The sequence below is a fragment of the Lycorma delicatula genome, chromosome 4, assembly GCF_047948215.1.
Source record: "Lycorma delicatula isolate Av1 chromosome 4, ASM4794821v1, whole genome shotgun sequence".
NCBI lineage: Eukaryota > Metazoa > Arthropoda > Insecta > Hemiptera > Fulgoridae > Lycorma > Lycorma delicatula.
The window spans coordinates 37,469,233-37,495,519 of record NC_134458.1 but is presented as its reverse complement, the minus strand read 5'-3'; positions in this window follow the sequence as shown (position 1 = coordinate 37,495,519).

Below are 26,287 nucleotides of genomic sequence, written 5' to 3'. Positions count from 1 at the left end.
AGTTCAAACATTTATACAGCGGAAAAAACAGGGGTGGAAAAAGTAGACAACAATTATGATTAAAGCAATCTCTTACAGGGTTGCAATGGTATATAATTCACGACATCAAAATTTGAACAATAAAGCAAATATATCGTGTCACATAGAAAAATGTGAACGCGTTATCAGCTTGTTTCTCCCCAATAAAGCTTATTTAAGTTTTTCATTATAATAACGAATTTCACTTTTCAATGATATTGCCGTAAATATTTTCGCTCGATCTGGTATATTAATTTTAAGGAATCTGTCACATGATACTGAGCTAACACCGTACCACGAAGATTTGTAATGGATTTAAAGCGTTCTAATTGTCAGCTAAATTTCAAGTAAGGAGTTCTTCAAACGCCTTATCTAACCAAATTTCGAGATACTGTGTTAGATGGCAATATCTTGGGAGGTTTTCATATAGGTTAACTATATTGACGTATTATTGATAAATACTAGTATATATTTGTGTCTTACATGAAAAATGTAAAGGAAAAAGATTCTTCTATAATTTTTATATTCAATTCCAAATAATAGAATTTTACCGAACATCTGTAGAGATCTGATACGAACGGATTGTAAAAAACTCGAGATGTATTTATCCGATTATAATCGTTATAATTAGTGTTGCCTTCTGTATGGTAGATTGTATCTTCATTCTGAACTATCGTCTCTAAAAGGTCACTCAATAAACACGGTCTCTGATTCCAAAAATAGGGATCGAGGCTAAAAAGAGTTTATTGGATGTTATTTAAAGTGCGGTACGTGTTGCATAGATTTCATCTGTCTTATATTTTCCCTCAGGCAGCTAATTGTAGATGAACTTTCTGTCACTCTTCATGTACCTATGATCCGCGTAATAAGTAGTATAGATTTGTATATTCGTGTATATACCGGGTATGGTATGCAAAAAAAATTTTATAATTATTGCCATATTAAAAGAAATAATATTACCTAATATTCCAAAATATCTTTTTAAGACTACCCTTAAAATTCGATTGAAAAATGTTCATTTTACATCATAATATTATTTTCCCGATCCATGTTAAAATATTATTGAATAAATAAAGCGGAGTTTTCGGTATCCTGAAAACTTCAGTTAAAATATTTTTCAATTAACGATGGTGGTGGTGGTGATGACGGTACTGGTGATATAAACTATAAAAACTTAATTTATTGATGCTATATATTGAGGTACTGTCAATTCACGTTTTTTTTTATCCTTGTAGTCAGATGATTGAGTAATTTCTTTTTTTATTACTGGAGTAACACCTACAATTTCAGAGATAATCTTTGCAAATAATTATTTTGTTTTTTGAAGTAACTATTTATTTAATTATGTTAGCGAGTAAAAAATTACCCAAAAATAATATTTCTTAATATAATAGCCTGATTAGCAACCAAATATTATAGCATTTTTCAAAATCTTATTAATAATTAATAACGACTTACAGCCTGCAAAAGGAGGTATAACAAACTTTACACTTTCCTGCTTTTTTGTTTACAGTTGTATTTTTTCAGTTTTCTTTATAACGCTTATTTTAATTCTTTTCTTACATTTTTTCTTTGTATAAAATAAAAAGCAACCAGGAGAGGGAATAATAATAGTATTTGATTTTAGTAACAACCCTATTTTTCTTGTGTTTTTTGTTACATTTTATTACTGCTATGAAATTATTGTAGAGATGATAAACAAATAACTAACTCTCTTTCTTTTTATATTTCGATTCATAAAATAAAAGAAAGATTTTTAGTTGCGAAATGAGATATTCTTTTTCAGGAATCATCATCCACCAACGACTTTTATGTCGAGTTAGCTGACATAATACATACAGTTTTATTTGGTACGTCTTATAATTGTAAATATTACGTTTGTCATTCTGTAGTCTTTTATAATACTCTAATTTTAAGAAAATTCTTTGAAAAATATTATTTTTTTATAAGATATAATTATTATTAATACAGTATACAAGTGCCATTCAGCAAGGTCTTCGCTTCACAGAACATTATTGCGAAGAGAGAGTGCTAATTTGTTCCGATTCTCTAAGTGCACTTGTTGCAATTCGGAAGAAAAACATTAAGGTTGTCTTAATTTCAAACATCCTGTCCATTTTATACGTTTTAAATCAACGAGGACAGCGATGCATATTTGTATGGACTCCAGGGCATGCTGGTATTACAGGTAATGAGAGCGCAGACGAAGCTGCCAGAAAGGCAACAGTCTGCGATGATTTGGATGCATTTCCTGTAAGAGTGGCAGATGTTAAAAATTGTCTAACTAACATAGTAAAAAACAAGTGGAATACTGAATGGAGGAGTTTAAATACAAAATTAAACTCGGTAAAAACTTCTCCATATAAATGGAAAAGCGACGTGAAGTTGACTCGCCGAGAACAAGTAGCTGTGACCAGACTTAGAATCGGCCACACGCGATTAACAAATTCATATTTGTTCACCGACGATGAGAGACCGATGTGCGGTGTTTGCAATAAATCACTTACGATTAAGCATCTAATAGAAGAGTGTACAATATATGAGGACCTCAGAAAGAGGTTCCGTATAAGAAATGATATTACTGCTGATTTAGTTAATGGAAAAGAAAGAATAGTTGCATATTTACACGCCAGTGGTCTTCTTAAAAGTCTATAAAAATGGAAATTTTAAAGCTGTGTTAAAGAGTCTCTAAGAGGTAGTTTCATTCATATATGGAGTCTCGAAGCGTGGTACGTATAGTGACGGGAGGTAGCCCTCTTGCCTAGGCCACCCTGGCTCGTCTGCATTCAAGAGCAGTGAGTCGAGGTGTGTCCAATGATGGCATGGGGGACCCTCAAGGGTGGACTGAGGACGCGAGGCTATGGGTGGGCGCAATGCATGCCTGTAGCCTGTTTAGATGGAGAGTCAACTGCCACGACATCCTGGCGCGACTGATATTCTGCTTAACGGCGGTTCTAGTCGCCCCGAGGGTGCTAAAATTAACAAATAATCGAGACAGGTAGAGGAAGTATTGATAACTTGTATTTTTAATTTGATGGTTTTTTGAGAACCTTATCTCAAATTTTAATTTCGGGGCCCTTTACACCCCGTAAGTGTGTTTGTTATTTGTGTCTTAATGTTTTTGAGAAGTTTGTGCTTTTAAATAAAATCTAAGGGCCCTTTACACCCTTACATATGACGATCCTGATGGTGATACTAATTTCTTTCTAAGAACGTGACGAGGGCTAATGACCTTAGTAGTCGATGCCCGTAAAAATTCAAGAAAAAAAATACAGTACACCGATGTACACCAAATATGAATTTTGATTAATCTTATTTGTCTCCTAATAATATGCCTTTATTAGTGGAATTGTTTAAATTATAAATAACCCGTTGTAAATGATAAAATTAAAACCTTGAAATTGAATTTCCATTAAAAAAATCACATTTATTAAAAATTCAATACGTTATTTTTATAAATACTCCCTACAATAAGTTTTTTTTTTTTTTTTAAATGCGATTCTAAGAAATTCTATTTTACTTCTAACAAAAGGCTTTAATAGCAGACGCAATAGTAACAATATTTTGTTAGCGTTACTTTTAAAATAAATTTTAGGTTATTCTATATTGCACATATTTTTGTCCAGTATCCCATTATCTATGTATAGATTAATAATGAAAAGCTAACAATAGACGCTTTTGAAACATAATGTTATAAAAGAAATTGAACGATCATTGAACTGATGAAGTTCGAAATTAAAAGGTTTAAAGATGAAGCGAGAACAAAGAATTTTTTATTATAGAATTTTGGGAAACAGAAAGAAAAAATTGGTCGGATTTATCGTGGTAGCTTAATTTTTTATATTTTAAGATATCCCGGTTTATTTAGATAGGTATTACATAATAAGAATTCTTATCCGGTTGACAAGAAGAGATAAAGGATTAATGCCGATTTCGTGTAATATTTCCGACATTAAAATGTAATCGATCTGTTAAACCGTAAAAAGTAGCAGATTATAAGATGCCCAGTCAAAGTCCGGAATCGAACCCGAGACTACCAGTCGGTTAGTTCACAGAATTTCATATCAAAATGGCCATTATGTACAGTATTTATTCAAATGTACTCATTTATTTATTTATTTTATTTACCTAGTTAATCGACATGAAACGATGAATAAAGTACCATTAAAAATCCTCTGATTTTCAAAAATCTTTCTTATTATATAAGAGAATCGGTGTTTCAATCCCGAGCCACAGAATAAAACAATAACAGTACACCTACTCATAATAAATTAAAATAAACATTGTTCTGTATTTCTTATTTTATTCTCACTTCAGAAGATGCATTGCCAAAAATCTTTACTAATCCATTTTTTCTTTTTTTCCTTCCGCCTCTCTACCGGGGAGGATCTGCATCCAAGGAACTAATTCTCGCCCTGGGAGAGTATTTCTCTGAGTCAATTATTAATCCACTTGTAGAACTTATACCACACCCACCCGGCTTTGCGTGGTGCGAAGTAATGAGACATCAAATAAAGTAAATTATGAGGAAAATAAGATAATTCATATTAAACGTTTTCAGGTACGTAAAGCCGAATGATAAGGTTGATGAACGATTTGAAGCCAGATATTGAAACAGTCGATAAAAGATTCTACTATTAAAATATCGCACGATGCTGCACAAAACGATGGAATGGCGGATAAAAACAAGATACCCTTCAATTCGTTTAAACCGATGTAAACATTGATTTTTTACAGTTAAATAAATACTAATACTAACTCTTGAATATTAAATAGAATCTTAACCGATTTTTTGAAGTTTTTCAACTATAATTATATTCCATTATTTATTGTTCCGGGTGTTCAGGATTTACAAAGCGGTGCCGTTCACGTTCCTCTCAAACCATAGGGACTCTATTATACTACGGTCGTGCTAAGTAATTTTACACAGATTGCAGTAGACGGTATTAGAGAATTCATGTACTTATGAACTAAGCGTAGTGAGTATGCCTCAAACGGTTTATTAATCGACCTAAAACCATTATCCTGACGGCTTGTGTGTGAGATGTTTCGTATGTAGCATTTGACAATCGGTCATATTTTTAAAAATAAATTTAGTTTACTTTCAAACATATTATATTCCTTACCTCATCTCAACATATATTAAACATTCCTAGCTCGATTAATAAAGTTTATTTTGTATGTATTTATATTAGCTAAACATCTCTAAAATCATTTTCACCTTTGTTGTCCTTCATTGGTTTTGTATTAAATAAAAAGAAACAAATAATCGCCAATTTTTATTTGTACTCTTTTCATTTTAGTTTAACTTAGATTACAACTTAGTTTAAAATCGTTTAGAAAATAAAGTGTGATCGTAATTAATTTATAATTATTATGATTTTTCAAACTGCAGAAAAACTATAAAAGATCTGTTTAAAAACTACGATAAAGTAAAAATTTAACCAAATATAGACTCGAATTTACAGATTGTTTATATATATGTTAAGCTGTCGTTTATTTTGTAAAGATCTGTGGTCCGCAGTAATTTCCGTTTCGATAAAATTTACGTTTATATCGGAGATAATTATTTAATGTAGAATATCGTTCGCGTTAAAATATAAGTTATAAAGATACCCTTATGCGGTATTCAACTTGGAAAGATAGAGACAATAAGTTATATAAAAAAAATTACGTGTTGTTTTAAAAAGTCCATCGATACGTGAGGTAATATAGTTATTGTAAAGTAAAAAACTTATATATAATTATTATAAAAAGTACTTCAACGAAACATATCCGCGAAGGATTAAGCGAGTTGTAGAAAGAAATTAATCGTATAATTATTAGCGATCGCTATTTCAGTAATCAAAATCAGATGAATAGAATTCAATCAGACATAATGTTACAGGCTAAAATACAATTATATTCTACATGTATTTAATTGACTTTCGTTACAATACCGATGAATAATTATGTTAACTACTATGTCATCTGTGAAATTTACTTCATTATATTTGAATGCGTTGCACTAATTATACCCTATTGGCAAAAGGATTGTAGATGTGGAAGGACGATCTGATTTGCATGTGCGTTTATTCGTACGAAACGTTAACTTCAATTATTATATGATATGTAGATGAGAGAGACGTAAACTCTAAATTAATTCGATTCAAGAAATAAAGTTAGTCTGTTGTCGATAATTACAACTACAATAAATATTATTAAGAATTACGAACTATTATAATAAAAGATTATAGAAAAAAGAAAAAGCATCGGTAAAGAGACAAAACATTGAAACTGGAAAATTATATACACATCTGTTTCCGAATTTCACAACACAACATCACATGCCAATCAATAAAGCTTGGAGAGTTACTAAATCGTACGGATATAATAAATTGAGATAATCCAGTTCCATCTAAGAGAAGAAAACATCGATTCGACATCAATTAAAATAAATCGACAAAGATATTGTATTTTTTTTTTATCACAGAAAAAAATTCAGTCTCCTCGGCTTCCATGCCTTTCATGTGACCAAGCCGGTCTAAATTTTAAATATCAATCGTAAATTTCCTCTAAGCCTTACCTCATTACATAGCTTCATTGAAATACCGACAAAATAACGGTCGACCTATAACTGCTGACCTCGTTAGGATCTTTTCCATCTTATAAGAATACCTAGAATTCAGCCACCTTCTAACAATTCGAAAAACAGCTTAGTCAAAATATCAATAAATAATTTGTCGAATATGACCTCGATGGCCTAATCCACTGTGAACACCATGTACGGGTCAACGAGTAGCCGGTTATTTCTCGGTGCCATTACGGGATCGAGAAATAACCGACTGGCTATCTGTACTCATAGGATTCAGATCTCTCTTCCCGACATACAAAGAAATACCTTTATTGAAGGTAAGCAAGGGATTTCATAGAATTTATTAAATCTTGTAGCCGATATTATACTGCCAAGCTCTGGAAAATTGCTATTTGAAGAGGACATTCGAGGTATAGGAATATTGTTCAGTACCTGCACTATTTATACTGCAAAAATTAATCGATTTTTTCATTACTGTAATATATACACTGTCCGTAGTATTACTTTTTGCCGGCATCGAATTTCGCACGATAATTTACGATTTTGATAATTGTGGGCGGGGGGGTATCCCGAATCTTATGCAGAGCGCAGGAAATCTATTTTTTCAAAGTTGTACAGTTTTCAAACCTGTTCGAATGATTGAAAAGTTTGATTCCAACAAATCTAGAGTAATGAGATATTTATGTAATAAAAATGATGTGCGACGTAATCGGAATAGACTTTAATTGTAGCAGAATTATAATACACAATACTAAAAATGTAAAGGGATAAATAAATAATATAATTAGTAGTTTTTTTTTACAAGGTTATCATTTCTGATAATTTTCTCAGCGGAAAATGATTCACAATCTTCTATTGAGGAAATTTTCAGTGAATAAGATGAATCAAATTATTTAATTTTAAATATTCTGATGTCTGGGCATCAAGTTATATAATACAGATACCCAGGGGTAAACAAAATTAACGTTAAATACTAACGAATTAATAATCTATTTCACCATTATTATATTATGATGAATAGGCTTGGAATTAATTCATAAATTTAAATAATGTGAAATTATCGCCAAGAAAGGTATTAAGTTTAGTGTTAGTTGCACAGACTGTAAAGACAATGATAATGATAACACAGTATGAAAGAGATCAATTTTGATTATTCAAATATCTAGGAATTTCAATTTCTAAACCCTATAAGGTAGGGATCCATTAATTAAGAAAGATTTTTGTATAGATTATGGGCATAGACTTCACACTTTCATGCTTTCAAGTTATCAATAATTATGCTAGGTGAAAAAAATAAAAATAAATATATATATACTCACGAATATATATTTTATTTTATTTTTAATTAATAAAATTTAATCTATTTAATAAGTGACATGATGCAAAAATTACTGGATTTTTGAAAAGCGTAAATACGAAACCACCAAATCCATAATTTTACTAAAGAATGTTAGTTAAAAAAACCTGATAAAAAACAAAACTGAAATCACTATTTATTTATTTTTTTTTTAGAAATTTGTTATTTAATTTATATATAAATTGATAATAATAATTACATATATATTGTTTTTATAATTAAAAACTAAACATTTTTTAACGTGTGGCATAATAATTAAATTGCATTTCAGCACTTATAAAATTGAAATTGATTTAAAATTACAGTCAGTAATATTGATGAAGTTTCTAAGCTTGATAGAAGCACGTAACTGAAGTTTAAGATTATATATTATACAAGATCGTAACGGATTCTATACGATTCTGTTCACCGAAATAACGCTAAACAAGGCCTGTAATCAATCTTCTTATATTATGTTCGACATTCTCAAACCCTTTCGTATGCATGTATGTGCGTACAGGCGGGTGGGCTCACGCCTATGTGGTCGGTGCTAGCCTATGTACATACACTATGTGTGTGTGTGTACGTGTACACTTGCACTCTGCACTCGATTCACTCGATTCTGTAACAAAATTTGCCTTACGGCTTTGTATCCGTTCAATATTTCACTTCACATTTAATAGAATTCATACTTAGTACGCTTTATCTTTAATGCTTTTTTGATTTTTCAAATATTTTAAGTTAAAAAGAATGTACAGCTATTGTAGTAAAAAAAAATATACAAAAACAAGCGAAAAAACCGGTCCTCAATTAAATTTGAAGACTTTTTGTACGTAGTAAGTGATGAAAATGCCTAATCATAGAAACTACTAAATTATTATTTTTTAAATATAGTCATGTATGTAACTTTATATTTGAACTATAAGATTGAACAAAAAATGAATTTTAAATATAGTATGGTTTACAATCTTCCATTGAAAAAATTACTTTTAGAGAATAAGAACAAACAAATTATTTAATTTTAATATCCTAATGTCCGGCATCAGATTGTAGTAAAGGTACCCAGAGTTAACAAAATTATTGAATTAGAGGCTTGGAATTAATTCATACATTTAAATAATGTGAAATTATCGTCAAGAAGTGTATTGAATTAAATGATATTTGCACAAAAGGCAAAAATACAATGGTAATGATAACATAGTATGAAAGAGATCAATTTGGATTATTCAAATATCTAGAAATTTAAATTTCTAAACCGTATAAGCTAGAATAATGAAAGAAGATTTTGATATAAAAATAAAACTACTAATAATAAGGTCGAAAAAAACTTTCAAGGAAAGTTGGCTCGTTACTTTATATTTTAAGTGAGATTGAACCAGGGATGAGTCTTTCAAAGGGTAAAGATAGTATTGACTGATAAACCCCCGATTTTAGTTACATATTTTTAATAAATTCCAATTCAACAGCAAAATAAGGAATTTTATTTACTTTCTCCCTTACCATACATAAAAGAAATCGTCTAACTTCTACAGTGAATACGTAAGAATTTCTGATTTTATTTAATTGATGATTTTATACCGTTTTATTTATCGAATCTTTATCTCAAAAAGCTTTTTTATATAATCAATTAATTTCAATATGTACGCCCTTTGTCGCTCGGTAAACGTTCAGTCGATATACAGTTTCTATCTATACACGATATAACATATCTTCTATTATGATTTTGATTGCGTTTTTAATTTTTTTCTTTTAACGATTCAGATATCATAATTTTTGTTAGTAAAACAATGTTTTTAATGTATCAAAAAAAAAAAAAAAAATCCAAGGGTTGGACCTCATTGAAGCCATGGTATAGAACCTTCTCGGCCTATCCAACCAGCTATTTGCAAATTTTTCATTCAAAGCCAGGCTAACAAAATATAAAAGTGTAGGAGTGCAAAACTTGGTTGAAAATAAATTTGATAAACATGTTCGAGTACATCCGATTGAAAAAAGCTTTAATCATTTAAAATATAAAGATAATCATTTTCTCCACTAACAGTCTTTTTAGCCAAGAAACAAGAACCTAGTAACACGACTTTTCATTAAACCACGCCAAAAATTATCTTTTTTATGTCGCGTGTTTCTCAAAATTGCATATCGGTTTTCAAATCCCTATATTTGACACATATCTATCGACTCACCCACTGAGGTGAGAAGTAGCTTCATCTTTAAAAATTATATAATTTAAAAATAATTAGTTTTTACTAATTTTGTCTAAAATTTCAACAGCGAATAGGATGTGTTTTAATGTAACAGATGGTTTTATTTCTTGCAGTTGCTGAATTTTTATTCGTACAACTACAACTTTTTAGAAAGAACTTTATCAACAATTATTTTTGGAATTAGTAACTGAAGGCTTCAACGAACGATGGATTTATTAGAACCTCTGATCGCAGATTGTCTAATTCGTTCAACACTTTCTTCTGATACTGTTAGCTTTCCGGGCGATTTTTCTGTCTGAAAACAGATACTGTTTCTTTTGAACCAATTGCACCTACATCATATATATTGCTTTCATTTGGTGATTCGTTTATATGTTTGTATGTATGTATGTATGTATGTATATATATATATATATATATATATATATATATATATATATATATATATATATATATATATATACATATATAAGTTGAAATACATGTTGATCTAAACTTGCTGACTTCAGGTAAGCGTGCCACAAAACACTGTTTTTTCTTAAACAGAAAAAATTGTAAATAAAGGAATACACATTAGTGACTTAACAGACAAGATGAAATGGTTAAAATATCTGTTACACAAACTTTACGGATAGAGGCTTTCAACATAATTTCTTAAAATATCCCCGATGCTTTGTTCTGACCTACAAAAATCCAACCATTGTTTTATCAAGATCCTAAATTAAAATAGTTAATTAGAAAACGATTTATAGCTCCTACAATTTAAACTGTTATTCTTTTTGTGTAGTAAAATAGATTTTGGAGGGGTCACGATTGCTGAGAAATGAAAAAAAATAATCTTTTAATCTTTTGTACTATTTTTTTTTTTTTTTTAAGATTGAAAATGGTTTTTAAACTAGAAAAAATATGTGGTTGTTTCAGATTAACGAAATTTTTAGTATTTAATTGACTTAACTTAAAAATATTAACTTTAAGTGTTCTCTTACACAAAACAAATCATTCCTTCTTTTTTCATCAAACAGAACTGTTATAACCATAATATATACAGAAATATTTACATATATATTATTTCTTAAAAATTGCACGTAATAAATATTTACAAAAAGTTGTGTTAAAAAAAACTATAAATAAATAAATAGAGCTACAATAAATCGAACTAAAGAAAACAAAGTATGGAAATAAAGGTCTAAATATCGTTATGGAGTATTTAATTAAATAAAATAATGGGTGACCAATCAACTCTCAGACAGTTTTAATTTGTTTAAATATATTTTTTATGTTATAGAAATAACAGGAATTTAAGGATGTGTAAGTTCTCACTAGGTCTTACATCGATAAGAAAATTTTGTCCTTCAAAGAAAATCTTTAAATGCACCTGGTGGGCTCTTTAATATAGGATAATTATTATTCAGAGCTTTTTATTATAAAACAATTACTATTCAAAGGTGAAACACGATTTTTAAACATGAAAATAAAACACATCTTTATAACTAATTATAGAGGAAAATTTAATTACTGATAATCATATCGATAGGATTTGCTAAAGGACTTTGCTCATCTTTGTACGAATATTGTGGTAAAATAAAATTAAAAAAAATTATTTCTGTTATTTCTTTAAATTTCAAGTACAGCATTTTGTCGGGCAAAGTTTATATATATATATATATATATATATATATAAATGTTAAGTGTGTCATATGTTAAAGAACTGATCTTCTTAAACCTTCAAAAGATTTTTATGAAGGAAATGTAATAATTTTTTTTTGCTAAATAAAATTTCTGTGATTTATTTAGCTATTTCTTACTGAACGTAATTTAATCAACCTTCAAAGTGTTACTACATAAATAATATTAATGTAAAATGATATACAATATTTTTAAGCTGAATTTTTCATCCGATAATGTAATTATCTGGACGAATTCAGGACTTATACAAACCATCAGTATCTTCAATGAAGATACTGATAAAAAAAAATTCAAATCATTCCAGCGATTCTTAAGTTTTAAGCTTTCGGTACATCCATACATAAAAATAAGTACCCATTCTAATTTAATTATAAAGACAGCACAGTTCATTAAAAAGTTTGCGTTTTGCTAAACGAGTATTAACTCTTTATAATCTATTTTTACCAAATTTAATCGAAAGAATGGTTACATAAATACGTAAACAATGTTATTTCTAGCGGGACATTATTTTATTTTAATTTAATCACATTAGATAGTTGTTTTTAAGTTAAAAGGGTTTTTTAACCTCCGGGACCACCGTTATGTATTGTTTCAGAGGATGAGATAAATGAGATTTTTTTTTTATTGTCCAGTCATTTGACTGGTTTGATGCAGCTCTCCAAGATTCCCTATCTAGTGCGAGTCGTTTCATTTCAGTATACCCTCTACATCCTACATCACTAACAATTTGTTTTACATATTCCAAACGTGGCCTGCCTATACAATTTTTTCCTTCTACCTGTCCTTCCAAAATTAAAGCGACTATTCCAGGATGCCTTAGTATGTGGCCTATAAGTCTGTCTCTTCTTTTAACTATATTTTTCCAAATGCTTCTTTCTTCATCTATTTGCCGCAATACCTCTTCATTTGTCACTTTATCCACCCATCTGATTTTTAACATTCTCCTATAGCACCGCATTTCAAAAGCTTCTAATCTTTTCTTCTCAGATACTCCGATTGTCCAAGTTTCACTTCCATATAAAGCGACACTCCAAACATAAACTCTCAAAAATCTTTTCCTGACATTTAAATTAATTTTTGATGTAAATAAATTATATTTCTTACTGAAGGCTCGTTTAGCTTGTGCTATTCGGCATTTTATATCGCTCCTGTTTCGTCCATCTTTAATAATTCTACTTCCCAAATAACAAAATTTTTCTACCTCCATAATATTTTCTCCTCCTATTTTCACATTCAGTGGTCCATCTTTGTTATTTCTACTACTTTTCATTGCTTTTGTTTTGTTCTTGTTTATTTTCATGCGATAGTTCTTGCATAGGACTTCATCTATGCCGTTCATTGTTTCTTCTAAATCCTTTTTACTCTCGGCTAGAATTGCTATATCATCAGCAAATCGTAGCATCTTTATCTTTTCACCTAATACTGTTACTCCGAATCTATATTGTTCCTTAACATCATCAACCGCCAGTTCCATGTAAAGATTAAAAATTAACGGAGATAGGGAACATCCTTGTCGGACTCCCTTACTTATTACGGCTTCTTTCTTATGTTCTTCAATTGTTACTGTTGCTGTTTGGTTCCTGTACATGTTAGCAATTGTTCTTTTATCTCTGTATTTGAACCCTAATTTTTTTTAAAATGCTTAACATTTTATTCCAGTCTATGTTTAATCTTCCATCTACTATTAATCTGAGGCCTAAAATTGCTTCCCTTGTCCCTATACTTTTCCTGAAACCAAATTGGTCTTCTCCTAACACTTCTTCCACTCTCCTCTCAATTCTTCTGTATAGAATTCTAATTAAGATTTTTGATGCATGACTAGTTAAATTAATTGTTTGGTATTCTTCACATTTATCTGACCCTGCTTTTTATTGGTATTATGACTATAACACTTTTTTTGAAGTCTGATGGAAATTCCCCATTTTCATAAATATTACACACCAGTTTGTATAATCTATCAATCGCTTCCTCACCTGCACTGCGCAGTAATTCTACAGGTATTCCGTCTATTCCAGGAGCCTTTCTGCCATTTAAATCTTTGTAGCGTGTGAAAAGTTTAGCATTGCCTAACTTATAAGGTTATACACAACGAACTACACGATATTTCTATTAAACACAAATTTTCTTATTATATTACAAAAAAAATCCATTATATAATGAAAGAAATTTAACGAAATTAAAAAATGATTTCGACCTATTATTATTATTTTTTTTAATTATACCCATTTGAAGGAATACAACTAGACATTTAATTGTTTATACAAATTAATAGAAGTGGGTAGAATACATCTTGCGCGGTTAAAAGCATTGTGAATGAGATAAAATCTACCAGCCGAACAGTTGGTCCAGTCAGTTACACAAAGACTCTTCAATGGTCACCGAACCAGCAAATAGACTTCTTCCTTTCAACACTCCACATATCTCATCCAATGGATATATTCTTATGTTTACGATAACATAATGATTGTATCACATAGATTTAAATACTTGGTCGTTTTATTTAATTAACAGAGACTAGAAATGTATTAGGAAGAGAATTAAAAATCGGTTATTTTATTTCAAATGAATAGAAAGTTCGTTGTTCATTATCTTTAAACGTAGCTTATAAGTTTGCAAATTTTACCCTTGGAAATTTTAAAATGGCAGCCATTACAGTTTTTTTAATAGCTTTAAAAATTTTATACCTCCATAAAAATTAATTTTATTAGATAAAATGATATAAATTTCATCGAGAAAAAAATACCACCTCATTTGTTTAAATCGTCTTATAAACAGTTGAGATGCAGATAGCTGCAATTATTAAAGTAGATTGCAAATATTAATCGGTCATAATGTGCCTGTTTTATTATTACTAATAATAAAAATTAATCTTAATTCAATTTAATGAATATTTAATCCAGTTAGTAAAGGAAATGAAAACATGCACAAAACTCTCAGACTGAGTAATTTTTACTATCCATTTGTAACCATTTCCGCTGTGTCTCTCACCTGTTTTTAAACCTTTTTGAACAAATTGGATATCATCTTTATCACAATACAAGGCTTACAATTTATCTAATAAAACTTAATTCGAAAAAAGTAATACTTACGGTGCTGAAATGATTAAAAAACTTGAATGCTGCCGTTTTTGAATTTTCAGAGGTAAAGGTTTTAACTTATTTATTAGGTAGAAATATTGTTAGGTACAAATAAAAATTCGTTAAAGTACCTCAAAATTCGTTATACAAACATAAACTTTTATTGTAAAGACTTAAAATGGCAGAAAAGAAGGAAAATGGAGAGAAATAGGACATTTGTTCATGTAAATTTAAAAACTTTTTTCGATGTCCTGAAGCAATCCTTTAAGTTAAGCTAATATCTCCAACAACACCTTGTAAATATATATTTAAGAAAAACAACTGACCAAAAAATTGCCTGGATGGATTAAGGAAAACCATAGTAAAACCTTGTTCAAAGTAATGTCATAAAATAAACAATCATTTATAAAATAAAAACGAAAGATACAAGTGTTTAAATGTCAGTATGAATAGTTATAGATAATAAATACTCAAAATAAATTTCAATAAAGTAGATGTTAAATTTAATAAAAATTGAATAAATATTTTTATACTTTTTATATGGTGATGCAGAACATTGAATAATTTTATTAATTATTTTTATTAAAAAAAGACAAAAAAAAAATTTGTATGCATTATGCAATTTATATACCTATAGTAATATTGTATGCATATAATAATTCAATTTAATTTTCTTTAAAATAAGTGAATGGGAAGCTCTTTTAAAGTCATTTTTTTTACAAATTGTACGAGAAGTATAAAAAGGTCCTTTTCTCGTACGTCAAAATACTCTGTAGAATTACATTAAAAACAATTTTGTTACCCGTTTGATAGTGGTAGATATTACTATATATTTCTAAGAATAAGTGACTAGTTTTTTTCTATTTGTAGGAATTTTCCTTTTATACTCGTAGTTTGGTCACAATATAAAACGATTATAGTTGAAGACTTATATCTTAGAACCACTTGGAAACAATTGAGTTTTATTCCGTAGAAAAACTTTTTCTCTACGTGATATTTATCACTTTCAATTTGTTTGAAGAAAACCTGTAGAAATAATAGAAAATTACACATAAAATATAACCGGTTTTTCACATCTTTTTCTAAAAGTGCAATTTTAAAAATCTATAAATATTTAAGAATTTATATAAAAATTTTGTGTCGTAAGGACATCTAAGAATCGAGTTATACTTGTTTGTACATATACGAAGACATTACAGTAAGGACCTGTAACGATCTACAAGAACAGCTCTTTCATTGATTAGCACATTGGAACGGCGATCTTCTTCTCTAACAGACGGTCAAGTTTAATTGTAGTTTAATGGAAATTATTTTTTCACAATCCTTTTTTAATTTATTACTTACATAAAGTATGTATTAACTGCAACAATGTAGTTAAAATACGAGATACTCGTATAAATCCTTTCTAATAGGCAAAATAACTACTTTATTAAAAAAAATAGCCGCTGTATTGAAACCAAATTAAAAAAAAAGAATTGTTTTTATACTGTACTTTGATTTTAAGTGAAGTCTAACATACTATATTATCCTTATACGGTTATAGATCGCAGAAATAATATTACCGAGAAAAGAGGCGAAAAATTGCAGATTTTATTTGTAATTTTTGACGACTATTTCTTTCTATGTTTGTCTAGTATTGGTCACAATTCAGCTAACTTAGATAATTAATAAAACTAGAGTATGCAGTTTTACTGATATATCAAACACGAGTTTCCCTGTAATGCGGGTACTTTTTTATGATTTATATTTCTTGTACGATTTTCAGTAAAATATTTCAGAAGAGCAAATTTATAATAAATAAAAATTGAAACAGTTTTTCCACAAAATGTCAACTGTGAATTTGATTTAAGGTTTCCTTCCAGTGAATAAGTAATATCTATTAAAAAAAACAACATTTTTTCGGTATTTTATTTATTATTTAAAAACAAAAATTAATTTATAAAAATAGTTCTATCTGAAATAATGTAAGGGAAAAATTAGAATATAATTTGAAACAAATTTAGTAAGACTTTTTTTTTCATTTTAAATTGAGACAGCCTCATCCGATTTTAAAGAGAAACATTTAATTTTCAGTGATTTTTTTTATATTTTCAGGAGATATAACTTACAAATATATTTCTGTAACTACATTTAAGATAATATAATTTTAAATGATTTCCCAAGAAAATATTTTAAAATTTCCTTCGGTTAGTGAATGTCTATAATTTACGTACTAAACACATTATTTATATACAATTTTTATTATTTAAGATTAAACCAAATAAATTTATAAACAATATTCAAGTGACTTTTTTAAATTTTAATTTGGTCTCCTTTCTACTCGGAGAATTTTTTTTGTGTTATTAACTTACTAGGAATACGTTTTGTAGTATAATAATAAAATAAAATATTAAAATAATTTCCTTCGGAAATATTTTTTTGTATAATTTTGATAAGAGTTTCCGATCAAGAATAATGGGTAAAAAATGGTATAGAGAACACCAGGATATTCAGCTGCATCCTCAGTAAAAAAAGATAACTGGCTTTAAAGCCATATATCTCTCTCAAAATTAAAATGAATAGTAAAAATTTGATAAATAGTTCATTTTAAATCTTTTTCTTTTATAAATATATTCGTGTGTAATACGCATTTTAAAATTGATTTGGGCACTTTAAATTTATAAAAAAAATAATAAAAATGTGCGTTTTTTTAAAAGTAGGTATATTTGAGATTACTTACTACGTATAGTATTCAATATAAATAATAATCGCCTCTTTAGTTAAGTGGGTATTCTGGCATGTTTTATTTCAGCGCATGTATAAAATTTTCAGTCTTTTGGAACAAAACATTTAGGAGAAGCAGCGTCTAAAAAAGTAGTATTATTTCCATTCCAACGATGAACTGAATATTAGAGTTAACTAGTTACAACGTATTTTGTGGAATAGTTAAACACAGACATCATATCATTATATTAAAAATGGGTTAAAAAACAAATCAGGGAAAAACGTTAAAAAATCTGAGAAATTTTCTGTAATTGAGCGAATTAACAAAAATATGAACTATAAATTTTGACGTGCCGACTGGAGAATTCAGTCACAACACTGTGCAACTAACCATACTTAAACATCTCATATGAAAATCTGTGATATTATTACTGTAGTACTATTAAAATTATTGGCATAACAGCTGTAATTAAAGACATCAATTATGCCACTCAGCATGACCTAGTAATATGTATTTTAAAATCTGTTAAATAATAAAATATACAATGGCAATATATAATAGAGTGATTTCCGGTTAATACGAGCAGCGGTTATTCGGGGTAATTGGACAAATTTTGTAAAAAGAGAAACGTACTGGTATAATTCATGTAAAATTGTGCTGGTGTAAAGGCCCAAATTGCCGCTTATAAGGCCCATTAGTTAGTTTGTTTCATTGTTTTAGTCGTAAAATAACCCAATTTTATTAGTGATGTAAGTCGTTTAACTGTTGTTTAAACGCTATAGGAAAGGAGGTAACTTCTCCATAACCAAGAAAAAATTGAAGGAAATATGTTGACTTCTTCCGCTACGGCTAAAGATATCAGTGAGTGCCAATTTGTTTCAGGCAATTCAGTTCATAGCCTATAGTTGGGAAAAAGTATCAAGCAGCTCGATCAGAAATTGCTACCAAATGTAGGTAGTTTATCGAAAAAAGAATCTGTTTTTTTTTTCATTTTTAAATTCTCCCACTTTTTTTGTTTAATTTGATATATAATAGACGATACTTGAGCGAAGATTTCTGCTGCAAAAATATTTTTAAAATAGATTTTCTTCCAACTCTTTGTTATGTTTATTTACTTACCACTCTACTCTAAATTAAATAGACAATTAAACATTTAGTCCAAGTAAATAAAGATAATTATTGAGAAGTGAAATAAGTTATATATTTATGATTAAAGCTGAAAAATATTTGAACGATGTTTGATTTTGAGAGGTCGTAAAATGTTACAGAATCATTTTTTTAAAAATAATTGTTTATTCGTTTAAAATTTAAATGTACACTTTAACGGTTTCCATTATAACTCGATTGTTTGTAAACAAGTTTGAATAAGTGATTTGAAATTTCTTTTTAAATTAAAGAAAATCTTTTAAAATTATTTTTACACAAAAATTCACTTAAAAAGACAATTTTAGTATAACATCTTACATTCTAGGAAAATTTTATGTATACAAAAAAAAATCAATAAGATCTAAATCTGATTCGGAATAAATCTAGAATTCAATTATTCCTTTTCATTTTAAACTAACCATTATGAATACATTACAAAAAATTATATTTTTTTATGCTATATAAGAAAAAATACAAAAAACGAATTAAGATTGTAATTAATCACTATCAGACAAATCAATCGGTTGAAGATTTAAGTTTTGTTTATGAAGAATGATTTCTTCCTTTTTCCATAATCGGTTGATTTAAAAGCTACTTACATCTTTCAAAGTTAGATCGAAATATTTCTTCTTTAAGTACTTACGGAGTATTTATAATTTAAAATTTACCATTTAATCAATGACTATTAATAAAAACCGATAAGTCATCTTTTAATTTAAACTCCTACTCCAGAAACAAACTACTTTAAAAATTGTCTTAGATGTGATATTCTTCTTACGAAGGATCTTTACAACTTCTACCTGTAAAAACAAAACCATAAAATACAGTCGATTTTTCTGTTTTAAATAGAAATATAAAGTTTAGTAATTCTACTTTTCATGCGGAACCGAATAACTCTCCTTTTTTTTTTGAATAGTCGAGTTATTTTACTTTTCTTTTGAACCGAATAAATGAATTGTATATACGTAATGTTAAAAAATGTATTATTTATATTATATGGAGAAATTTTTATAGGAATAAATTAAAAAGTTGGAAAGAACTTATCATGTATACGAAATTCTTGTATTTGAATTCCCGTTAAAAAGTTTAATGTGGCCATTCATATATATTTTTTTTCGTTAGTGAACAAAATAACATTCTATTAAAAACACCTGGTATCATGTCTTCTTTATTCTATTCATTTTATTTTTTCCACATTCATTGAAGTTCATATATTGTTTTTACATAAAAGAGTATAGTGTCACAGTGTGTATTAAAATCACCGTTGAATCTCAGTTGGTAGATTAAGCAAAAACTGATATAATTTATCGTTTATGTTGGATCGTATCAAATAGTCTTACAATACTACTAAAATTTGTGTATGGCATTTCTAATTTAATAAGAAGAGTGGAGGTACGAAGCACATTTTATATAAAATTATAGTATATAGTATTGTAAAACCGTATCAGTTTAATTCTAATATTTCATAGAAAGATTATTTGCGTTAAACTAATCATATAATAAAAATGTTCTAGAACATCTACAGCGGGAAGCAACTAGAAAGTTTTACTTCTATAATATTTTCTAAAGTGAAAAATATAAAGTATAATTAAATCAAATAAAAAACTATCCACTGCAACAGAACTAAATAAAAATCAGTATTTTAAGGACAATAACAAAGTGTAATCGAAAATACGGCAATATTATAAAAAAATGTTACGCTATATCGTATAAAGGTAATTAATTAACTTTGTAGCGACACTTTCCACACTTTTTTTTACCGAATTAATGAAGTTCAACTCGTTAACAGGGTGCATTATTCTACACATTTTTTTTTTTACAGATTTAAATGTCGGTATTGGTTTCTAAATATGTTCTACCATTAATTGTGTAATAACTAGCTTACCGTTCCTAATTTTTTTAAGATTAAAACCATCCTGACCCCGAAGGGGAAGACACCCGCCTCATGACGAATCCAATCGCCACACCACCCCCTCCGTACCTAGTCCTTAGGGGCTTTATCGGAGGTCATCTTTAAGGCCAATAGATATTTCATTTTGCCTCAGTCAGGATACATCGGATGCGAATGTCACATGTGATATTCCCATCGGTTTACTGCTCTAAAACGGATCCTACAGACGTGATACAAGTTTTAAACAAGACTATCCGATCGAGGTGAAAGATACCTACTCGACGGCAAAATGAGTACAAAACACAACGCCGAGCCCAAACAAACGAACACTAAACCTAATACCAAAATTGAGAAGCAAACGTAAATTGAAAAGAACAGAACATAGTATATAAAAACCAAAGATATGGACAAAAACAACAGAACACTAAAGAAAACAAACAACCTACCTTACTTAACGTAACCAAAACCTGACCTACAAACAGAATACTAAAGAAAACTCCAAAAGAAAGAACACTAAAAAGAACATCAACAACATAACAACATAGCCTACAAATAAAACTTACAAAACTAAAGTAAAATATAAATTAAAACAAACAAGACAACTCACAACTAACATTCCAAACAATCTAGTTATCACTTCGACTAATTAAAAGTCCCGCACTCGCTTGTGTACGGGACAATTACTCGACTTACTATTGTCTCCAGCCGGCTTTCTAAAGTTGGAAAAATTTGCACTAGTCGGTGAGCCACCCTCCTTTTTATCAATATTATGCCCTTCCTTAGAGCAGTGGGAGCAAATCTCTTTCTCCTTATGAAATTTTACCGCGTGCTTAAGTCCAAGACATTTAAAATATTGACTAACCCTAATGTGATCTTTCACCTTACATGAATCTATAAAGAGACGACCCTTCTCCATAATTACGTTTCGCATCTCTTTAACGCATTCAACGATATAGTGAACTACTCTGCAATCCCTTCTATCAGCCCGAGCAACTACTTTAAAATAAGAACGTAATTCATCATTATCAAAACACCCAAACGCTAAATTTTGGGCCCACAGAGGATCCATGAAATCTTCTTACTCCATCTCACGTAAAATATCAAAAATGAAATAAAAATCGTTGCCACAGAGGCTTAGTGTTAACAGTCTTAATTGGATATTTACTTATCCCTTCAATATCTCTTATGTGTTGTTCGGGTTCGGTATCGTCAGCCACAATTCTAACGCCTTTTGGGTTTTCCTTTAGGCTAACGATCTGCAGACCCCGCTGCATAGCATCCAACGTCTTCACCACCTCACATTTGAAGGCAGCCGAGGAAACATCAGCCGGTTTATCAACCAACACCACCTTTGGTTTAGAGATCGCTGGAGTTGAAACGACCTCAGACAGCCTTAAACCCCTCAATATATATTTGCAGCCTATCATTCCTTTTAACAGTCAAAGGTTGTAAATAAGTAACTTCCGCACAGCGGACAGAATATACGTTGCACTTTTTCTTTAACGTTCTTTATATTACAAACATACTCTTTCACCTCATTACACAATCCATTAAACATACCTATTAATTCAATGACAATGGATAACAAATCCGTTGAGGCCAACCGCTTCTTTAAATTCTTCAATGCGCAGCTTCAGCCTTCTTTATCTTCAGCAGTGGTAAAACTTTTTCTCCCTGACTTGTGGGGTCAAAGATTTCCTGGACTATCTAGAGTCGGAACTAAATCAGATTCAGATTCTCCCACAGCAGCACCTTCTGCCTCAACACAGCCTCATCAGCCTTTTTGAACTTTCCAGACGACTCCGTTAATGAAACCAACACTTTACCTTTCTTTATCCGCTTTTCAGTTCCTTTCTGCACCTGGTTGGACGCGCTCGCCACACTCACGGTATCTCCATCAGAGCCATCGCTACGCCCTTCAACAGCCAAAATGGTCTCTTTTAATCGAGATTCGCGACCACTACCTTAATATAAAAATAAATAACACAATAACCTACCTAACAAAAACACAAAATGTAAACAACAGAAAACTGATCTAAACAACCAATCACAACTAAAGTTAATAAATCCAACAACTTATCAAAAGCAAACCTTAAACGACGACTGTAACAATCTTGTTACGTAAACAAGCTGAGCAATGACCAATCAGAAACAACAAAACGGCTACCGTTGCCAAGGTCGTTTCCTACGTTAGCAACGGTAATAAAAATATACAACTATCTGTCAAATAAATAACATCAATTAAATAACCCTATGTAAATAACGAAAAACTTACAATAATAATAACACCAAGAACCTATTTAGAAACCTCCCAAAAGTCTGGATGTATATGTATCACTTTCAGTAAAATAACCCAAATAGCCTAGGCCACCTAAGCAAACTATTAATAATAAAAATTCCCTAAAATCTAAATACAAACAACAACAAAACTTAAACTAAAACACGAACAACAAAACACTAAACAAACAAAAAGAACGATAAACCTAAAACGATAACAGAAACTACACCAGGCAAATCCAGCCCCACTTTTGTCCAATAACAACTACGCAAACGTCCGGGGCGGGAAACGACCTGTTACTTCGGTACCTGTACTTATGTCGGCTAACGGGGCAATGGACTTCGTCAGAAGCTCCCTTGGAGTACGGGATTGGCATTCCCGATCTATCCAAGCTGGTTGGGGTTGTGCTTCTCGCTTTCGATGTTTATAGCGGTGGTGGGAGGCATGAGCGTGATCTGTTGCCGACGCTGGGCGGAGTGCGGACTGGGAGTACTCATCTCTCTTCTCGGTTGTGGAGCCGGGTATAGAGAAGATTGTTGTAAGCTTGTTCTGCCGAAGTCTTGGGCCGCCCAGTGTGAGTCAGCCACTTCGGCCTTTGTCAGGGATTGTCCCACAACTGTGAGAATAACTTACAGTGCGGGGTCCAGGTGGTGGAACCCTCTCGTAGATGGGAATGGCAAGCGAAGCGAGCTCTAGTACCATTGGGTAGACTCCTTGACCGCAAGAGGCCCCGAGGAGCCCCTGAATTGAGGCCTGAGCTGACCTGATCCCCGAGGGTCCAGGTTCTGGTTGGACGGATCGGCTAGTAATGTATACATTTATTGTAGCTTCTACATATATTAGCTACAATTTAAGCCTCCTTTTTACAAACAATTATTGTACAAATCTAAACTGTTACAAATATTAATAACTAATTAAATAATAATAATAATAACCGTTTCATAAAGAATAAAAAATATTTATATTAATAGAATTATTATTTAGTTACTGAAGTTGTAAAATAAAAGTTAAATATTTAAAAATTAGTTTAATTTTTAATTCCAAAACATGTGGAAACTTTAGTCCTTTCCAGATATAAATTTGTATTTAAATTAAAAAAATATATAAATTGATGGAAAAAGAATTTTGTAATTCGGAAAATTTAAACTGAGGGCAACATTTTATATATAAATATGTGTGTATGCGTGTGTGTGTAAGCGCGCGCGCACGAGAAAGAGGATATAGATTTGAAAGAAGGAAAAGTAATAATAAAACTGATCAGAAAAATAGGAAATATTAGAAAGTCTTTCAGATGAATGAACAATGTTAAAAGATAGAAAAAGTAAAGAAAAGTAAACTAGATAGGACGAAGAAAAAATGTTGCTGCTCACTTGTTCGCTGAAGAATAAGATGAAGGGAATAATTGAAAGAGATGCGAAAAAGAAGGATAAATATATAATCGAAAATGACATGAGAAATTGTGATTTCGTGTAAGATGACGAAAAGATTTGCTGACATCTGAATGGAGGATAGACAAGAATTAAATTACACCAAATCCTTCAGAGCTGAACAGAAGTCATGATGAAATGATAATGATGTAGGCATTTGTGCGCGCGCGCATACACACATCCAAACACATAATACACTTTTACACTTTCGCTGCAACTATTCAGTTACACTGGTCAACAAAATCTAATTTTTATTTTGTTAAATGAGAGTAAATGTTGTTTCTTATAGTATTTTTTATGCTGATTTCATATATGTTAACAAAATTTTTCTATTGGGATCAGTTTTTTTGTAATTGAAATTTTTTTAAACAAAACATTGTATGGTGAACATAATATGACAATACATTACATGAGTTTTGTATTCACCTAAAATCTATTTCTTTTGGATTTTCTGCTGTAATTTGCTGTAAGTAAATCCTTCTAGATTCCAACAGTAATCAGCTAACATTTTTCGATTCCATTTTTCCTGGTATCGTGTTTCCATTGTAGATATCTCCTGATGAAAGCGTTCTCCATGTTCATCACTGATACCAGCGAAATTTTTAGGGAAAAAATCAAAATTTGAATGTAAGAAATGGATTTTGAGTGACATGTTACACCCAAGTTCTTTGTAGTTCTGAAGTGGTTCACACACAAGTTTTCTGTAGTTACTGGCCTTTAGGTTTCCAAGGAAGTTGTTTACAACATTTTATTAAATATATATCTTATGATTACATTTTGATATGATTTCCATGCAGCAACCTCCAAGTCATTTAAACATTCTTCAAATGCCAGATAACTCATTAGTTTTCTTATTTGTGGTCTAACAAATATACCTTCCTTTATTTTAGTATCGCTTATATTAAGGAATTTATATTTTAGAAACTGAAACCATGCACCATTACGATCCATTGCTTTAAAAAACTTGTTGAATAAACCTAGCTTAACGTGTGGAGTGGTGGAAAATAAACATTTTCTGGATTTACTAATGCCTGACTAACAGCGTTCCTCTCTCCTGTAGTCAGTACCTTTCTCTTTGGCCACTGCTTTTTATGTAATGGTTTTTCCTATCCCTGGTGTTTCATTAGCACAAAAGGGAACAGAACTTAGTGTTTCCCACAGCAAAGAGTTAGGAGTCTTTCCCTTAAATAAACTACTGATGCCTGCTGAACAAAGCAACGGAATCAAGGAACATCCACACGGTCCGACAATGCGGCTCACACCACATTGGCTCACCGCTTATGAGTGGCCAATTTTCCCCTTGACCTCTAATTTCCAGGGTGGCCTGAGTTCTAGACCCCCCACCCACCCCCAAGAGCTGGGCAGTTGAAAATTATATGTTCGTTCGACTGGACCTCCCCGCACCCGCAGACGCAAAGCTCCAGCTGCCAGGCGGAACCGAAACAAATATTGGTTCAAGTTCGCGTGGTTGGAGAGCACCTGGACACCCGTTGCCCTTAAAAACGAAGGAGATGCACACAATCCCCCCAAGTCCTGTATAAATCTGCACAAGGACCTTCCCTTAGTCGTGGTGTGCCATTCTTGCTGTCATACATCCATCGCGAGGCTGTAAAGCCTCCTCTGTACAGCCTCTGTAGAGGCTGTAAAGGCGGGAGATCGTCAACTGAAGGAAATTTAGGTCCGGTGCATTGTGATCACCGTTCCGCTCCGGTACAGACCCGGGAAGGACCTGTACCGGAAGGGTTCACGTGAAGGTTAACATGATATTGATGGGTATTTATTTCCAATGTGAAGTAGACCTTTCAAACTAAGCTGTTGGCTATGCGGGACTGGCCGCATGGCAGAGGGAATACTTGTGAACGTATTTACGTTCGCAAAACGCTATGCTTGTGGAGTTCATGCAAGATACTACCTGAAAATCAGAATGGTAGTTACAAAAATACTAA